Genomic DNA, 7,288 nt, shown 5'->3' with positions numbered 1-7,288 from the left:
GCATTTGGAAAAAAAATAAAAGAAAACAATTCAACTTTGTCAATTGTAATCTCTTTTCATAGGGTGTGGGTGTGGTTTAGTTGACGATTTTACTTTTTCTTAAAGAAGGGCATGATCCTCATTTCCCTACTCGCAGATGCTCTTCCATGTAGTACAAACTTATTATCTCCAATCCTTTCGATTGACATCCGTCTGATTGGATACTTCTTTGGCGATTTGTGGTGTTGAACATCACCTTGAGACCTCTCAAGGTTGGCACCCCTTGGTTAAGGGGATCATTCATGGCTGAGATGAGGCCGCAAATCTAAGACTTGGAAACAACAAAGTCAAGGATGTTGTAGAAGATAATAGCAAAGAGGTCAAGGTTGAAACTTGAGGCAAAACCTTGTTCATACACTCTTGGTGAAGCCATTCATGCAGGTATTGTCATTTCTTTGTCTTGCAAGTCTTTGATAGACTCTTATGGCTTTGCCCCTACAGCAATGTCATGTTGATCAGCAAGCTATGGGTCTCTCATGGGTCTACACCCTCAAGACCTCTCCAGTTTATTTAAGTTTCCATCAGTTTTATGTGTTGATGTCTTTGACATAAATGGATGGCAGAGAAGATTTTAGGTTCTTCATTGGGAGTCATGACAAAAAGATAGAGGAGGCCTATAAAGATTGTCAATCCCATCTCCATTGGCATGAACTTGAAGACATGACTATTGCAATGCAAGAAAACCACACATCCTTACTACATGTGCAAAATCTTGACAAAAGGCTTTCCCAAATTCGCTCAAAGACAGCAATAGGGAAACACATTATCTTCTCTCATAAGATATCTTCTCGCAAGACAAAAAGCAACACCTTCTCTCCATTATCTTCTTCACCCTACATGATGCGATCAGAAATGCATTATTGCTAATGCACCCATACAACATACTGCAAATCCACTACATCATTCAAAAAGTGAAGGGAAATTTTTATAATCTACCACAAATGATCACATATTGGGCAGGGAAATCCCTTGAATCTTCTACTACGCAAATCTTACATTATCAATGTGTTTATGTCGTGAATTCCTTCTCCATTCACATGGAACTGGGGAACAACGAGCATTAGTCATGATTTATGTTTGTAGATCAACATCTCTTTTCATAGGACATGGGTGTGGTTAAGTTGACGATTGTTACTCTCCATGAAGAAGGGCATGATCCTCATTTCCATACTTGTAGATGCTCCGCTATCTAGTACAACCATATTGTCCCCAATTCTTTTGATTGACACGTCTCTGATTGGATACTTCCTTGGCAATTTGGAGACCTCTCAAGGCTGGCACCACTTGATTCAAGAGACCATTCATGTCTGGGATTGAGGCCTTAGATCTTGTAGAAGGCAAATGGAGGAGTCGAGGTCGAGGGCTGAACATCTCGCTGATACTCTTTGGAGAAGCCATTTGACATGTAGGTAGTGTCTCTTCCATTCATTCGTGTGGGAGTTATCAACACATAAGACTGATGGCCACGTTAAAAATGACCTTAGAGAGGTGGAAAACTTGCAAGGCCAAGAAATAAAGAATTTAGGTTCTTCAATAGGGGTTATGTCACATGTAATATCAATTGAAAGATAGAGGAGGCCTATAAAGGTTGTCAACCTCATCTCCATTGGCTCTTCATGCTATACTTGGCAAAATCTACCATATTTCCAATCTCCCTCACTTGTTGCCCATCATGAATCTATTATCGTGTTCTCAATGACATCAATGACATCCACCACCTACATAAAACCCTTGCAAATATTGCTTGGGATGTTGCACCTACCCACTACCCATGCATGGAGAAAGTAAGGGCATGATTCTGAACAATAATTACATGAAACTATTATAATGCATGTCAAAACAAACAAAAGGTTTAAACAATTATGTTTATACATTTTATAGGAAACGTCACAATATTAATGCCTAGAATCACACATTACAACCAAACTTAATGGAGCTCAAGTTTTTAAAACCACATTATCCACAACCTAGTTTTTTTCATGTAATAGGCATGGCCCAGATTGGTGCATGTGTGGTCCAATTCTTTGAGTAATAGACCAATTACCTTTTGTTCATAATTCTGATGATGAAAACTACATGCGATGTTTGAGATCCAGGAGTTAATTCTTGCTCGTGTGTGTAGCTTGTTAAGATTGTGCTATGTAACCTAGCCACAAATTTTCCCATGTTAGCAGCTCGACTCTTAAACACTTCTTCGGTGAATCTCTCTCTCTCTCTCTCTCTCTCTCTCTCTCTCTCCTTCACTCCTTCTATTTCTCTTTCACTACTTCTCTCTTTCTCTCTCTGCCCCCCCTCTCTCTCTCTCTGTGTCTCTCTCTGTCTCTCTCTCTCTCTATCCCTGTCTATCTGTTTGTCTCTCTCTCTCTATCTATCTATTTCACTCGTTCTATTTCTCTTTCACTACTTTTCTCTTTCTCTCTTTGCCCTTGCTCTCTCTCTCTCTCTCTCTCTCTCTCTCTCTCTCTCTCTCACTGTCTCTCTCTCTCTCTCTCCCTCGCTCCCTCCCTCTCTGTCTCTATCTCTGTCTCTTCTCTCTCTCTCTCTCACACACACTTTGTTCTCTCTCTCTCTCTCTCTTTCGGCTACTTCTCTCTTTCTCTCTCCCCCCCTCTCTCTCTCTCTCTCCCTCTCTTGCTCACTCTACTTCTCTCTCCCCCCCACCTCTCTCTCTCTCTCTCTCTATCTATCTATCTCTATCTCTCTCTTTCTCCCCCCCCCTCTCTCTCTCTCTCTCTCTCTCTCTCTACTTCTCTCTCCCTCTCTCTCCCCCCCCTTCTCTTTCTCTCCCCCCCTCCCTCCCTCTCCCTCTCTTTCTCTCTCTCTCTACTTCATTCTCTCCCTCTCTCCGTCCTCTCTCTCTCTCCTCTCTCTCTCTGCTCGTCTCTATGCTAGGCCATCTGGTCCCTACTCCTCTGCCCGAACGTGCCACTTGGTGCCCTAGCCATGCCACCATGTCACCTTTCTGGTTGTTAGCTCTCGCAAGTGCTAGCATCACCCGCATCTAAACCACAAAGTTCGCGGCACTAGGCACTTTCTGAGGTACTTCAACTATAGTTGAATTTGTTGGTCTATAACCATTGTTCAGCTCAAACGGACTGAACCCTGTAGAGGAATGTTTTCTATCATTGTAGGCAAACTCTAACAATGGCAACCACTTGTCCCATGTATGTTGCCTCAATGACACTCCAAGCACCATGTGGCTCTGCAGCTCTGCTTCTATGCCAGCTGGTGGACTGTCCCATCCGGCCCACTAATAGACTATGCGCCGTGTGTGATACATGGCACGATGATCAACCTGTGTGTGTGCCTTGTCAGTCGTGGTGCCACATCATTCGCGATTGCACCACCCGCGTTGCACCATGTCATCGTCAACTGCGTCATATCAAACTGTCTTTGCTCTGCGCTCTGTGCCCCTTGGGATTATACCAACAATAACTATCTGTATGGCCTGTCTTCTGACAAATCTGACAAAATGGTCTTACCTTCTGTTGTGGTAAAGACATGCCCATGTTCTTCAGTGTGGCAACTATCTGCTTATTCAAGTCAGTAGCTCACTTCAACCAAATCACGAACAAGTCTTAGCCTACCTTTTTTGAGTTAATGCTATCATCACAAATAGGAAGTGAACTTTTGTGTCTTTTATAGATTTCTCTTTATATCTCTCGTGTGAGGTGAAATTTGACATAAGTTATAATATACAAATCTTTTGGCTCAATATAAATAGAAAATCCGTGTGTGTGTGTGTGTGTGCATGTGTGTGTGTCTCTCTCTCTCTCTCTCCCACTCCATAGCTAGTGGTGTTAAATTTGTAGCCCTAAGGCTTTACAACGGCCAAGAAAATGATCATGAGAGCCTATGTATTGAGTTCATTACATATGGAATCAATAATGTAGCCCTGATGTTAGCAAAGCTCTTGAACAAATTGATTTTTATCAGTTTTTCCATACCTAAACCCTTAACTCCATTCACAAGGCAAGGGATCCCATGAGCCTAGAAAATCAGAGGACCATTATAAGTTGAACATTTCATGTACAAGATGTATGCATCAACACAAAGGTTAGCTAATTTGTAGAGATACAAGGACTCAGAGCCATTGGACAAGCAAAAATTTGAAGAGACCACAAGATCCTAGATCATATTCTCACAATTAAAGGTGTAATTAAGGAGGCCAAGACATGGAGACAAAGGATCTATTGTTGCTCTACAGATTTTTGCAAAGTTTTGGATATTGTGTCAAGAGCTCAACTCATCAGATGTTTGTTGGAGTTGGGCTATGATAAAGAGATTACTTGGGTAGTCATGACAATTTTCCTTGGATAAGGTTTGGATAGGTACATGGTGGAGAGAGGAGATTCTGAGCATTATTAGGGTCAAACAATTTTGTCCATTATGACCAACTACATTTGGCTTCTATATAGATGAGCTCGAGAATTTCATTGGGACCCTCGGGGGGGTTGGCTGCTCTCTAATTGGATCTTTGATCCAAATTCTCTTATACACCCATGACATGGTCCCACTCTCATTCTCATAAGAGGGCCTCCAAAGACACGTGCATGCACTTTACACTTATGTAAGACACATGACTTGAAGATCAACCTTGGTAAAACCAAGGTCATGATCTTTAATACATCCTATGCACAAAGAGCGCTTCACAGTAGATGGGTGGTAATGGAGGCTATACATACTTCGGGATTCTTTTTTCTGGATCAATTTTAATGATGCAACAAGCATCATAGGCCCAACTGAATAGGGGATATGTCATGCTTGTTAGAGTTGAGTGGCAATGCTTTCACTCTCATTTCTAGGATCCTCTCTTCTCTTTGACATATTGGTCCACCCAACGAGTATGTATGGTATCCCCTACTAGGGGCAAGACCTATTAGAGCAGAGAAAATTGGGCTCAAGGAAAGAGGCTTTAAGTTGTCTTGTTTTTAAGGATTATGCATAGTAAGCCTTTAGACCCACATCAAATAGTCCCAGCTGAGCTCATCGCATTCTCACCACATAGCTTGATGCAACATTACAAGTTATCATGTATCTCTACCATGTCAAGGGGTATGGCTCTTGTACTATATGGCAACATAGACTACAATGGCTGGCACTATCCTCATCCATGCCTTTGACAATTGAGGCAACTAGAGATGTTTGTATGCACATACATGGAGATGGTTTGAGAGTCTAGGACTCCACATAGATAGATTACCCCCATTTTAGTACAGCATTGAGGTACCCTCTATCCCATTCACATATAATGAGGTGAATCGGGTTATTGGAGAGGATCTTTTAGACACCTCTACACACATTTTTGACCTAGTGATATTATTGTGAAGCTCAACTTCTATAGAGACCATTGTCTAGAAATTTCAATGGAGGGCTTCATTGATATACCAAGATACACATGGATCCATCTCGCCCGATCCTTGAGGATATTGATTGGGAAGATCAAACTGACTTTGCATTGAGAATAGATGTGATGAGGGCATACCCAAAGAGTGTCACATCTACACTTTATGCAATAAAAAAGATAATGATTCAGAGGATCACTTAGACTTCAGATAATCTAGATACTATGAGATTCGAGATTGCTATCATTGTCTCTAACGACCTTCATCAATGAGGATGCCCCACATAGAGAGCATTTTCTCAGGATGCATAGGCAAGATCAGGGTGTATATAGCCAAAATGGACTCAAAGCATGATCATTGAGTTTTTCTAGCGAGAAAGTATGGGCCACTAGGGATCAAGGCGAACATATTCCAAGACAAGAGTGAGAAACACCACAGGCTCGCTAGTGGGTTGAGGTTAAGATTAGACTAGGAACCCTTCTTGTCTAGTCAACCTATCCCCTTGTTGGACCCATCGGGGGCCCAAGAGATGTGGTAAGAGAACTCTGCTTTGTAGATCTCCAAGTCCTATAGCTCTGAGCATGCACTCTCTTGGCGATCCTTGAGCCACTGGGACCCTGGGTCCTACTCCTGAATTGGCTGGGTACATGATCCCACCATGCTAATGCCCCCCTTCCAGAGCTGGAGGATGAGACTGGTAAGCTCTAGGGGCATTGGGTACCCATCGGGGATCTCCAATTAGTTCCATGGTCCCAACCACAAAAACTCCCTCGGCAAAGGTCAGCCTGCATGCATGTGGAGGTCTGAGGACTCTGTCATGGGGTATGAGAAGAAGTTATATTTTATGTGCTCGAAGCACTGCCTTGCTGTTGTGGGGAGGACAGCATAGCAACCTTTATCTTCCCCTTACTCTCAAAAGAGGATCCCGTCATCAGACCTAGCGGGCCGCCCGAGGAAGAGGCCATAAGCAAGGCTGTTGCTATTGGAGAGGGAGGAGAGGGGGGCAGGTGATGAGGGTAATCATGGTAGAAGGAGCAGGCAGTGAGGGCTGAGGTGGGGAAGGTGCAGCAGGGGGTTGCACAGAGAGGGCAGGTGGATCCAAGGGTAATGGGAAAGGCGACTGGGCAGGGTCTAACACTGTCTCAATTGGCTGGTTGCTACGGCGGTGGAGCATGCAGTCCCTATGGCTCCCTCTCTAATCTCTGAGGGGCCAAGCATACTAGACTAAGTGCTCTAAGAGTCTCTGATGTCTGCTCTGAATGCTACGAGGGGTTCGGTGGAAAACTAGAAGTTGCTCCTCTAGAAAGGGGCTTGAAGGATGTCCTGAAGCCAAAGGCTCCCTCTTTGGATCTCATGGTACTCCTATCTATGGGCCACTGACCTAGTCTCCCCATGTCTGTGCTACTATCTGTGCTCACCTTTTATGGTTGGCATGATTATGTTGGTTCTTATTAGCCCATTTGCTCTGTTTCTTTTTCCCTAACTTGGTCTACCTTCCCTCTAAAGGCTCAACCCAAGGGGTCTGGGACTCTTCCTACTCACATTGGGACTACTCATGTGTCTGCCTAGATGGTCTCCGAGTCCCACCATCTCTCGTTGGATGGACAAAAGCAGTAGAGCCTAGACCACCTTCATCATCCACATTTAAAGCAAATGAACAACTCAATCACCAGGTAAAAGGTATTCATTCAAAATCCTTGTCTCTACACCTCTCTACATGTTCATACATTGGCCACATTTCCTCCCAAAGCCAAACAACCTAAAAAAGAACCCAAAGGGCTACACAGCTCAAGACAAGCTCTCCTACTAATTGGGATCAAGCTCAGAAAATACATAGAAGACCCATGAAACATAAATCCCAAGAAAATGACAACTTCAGAACTGCATAATTGCCATGGAACATT

The sequence above is a fragment of the Dipteris shenzhenensis genome, chromosome 23 (assembly GCF_047967505.1).
Source record: "Dipteris shenzhenensis isolate YYH24624 ecotype China chromosome 23, Dip_SZ_1.0, whole genome shotgun sequence".
Classification (NCBI taxonomy): domain Eukaryota; kingdom Viridiplantae; phylum Streptophyta; class Polypodiopsida; order Gleicheniales; family Dipteridaceae; genus Dipteris; species Dipteris shenzhenensis.
Note: the sequence above shows the minus strand (reverse complement) of the source record.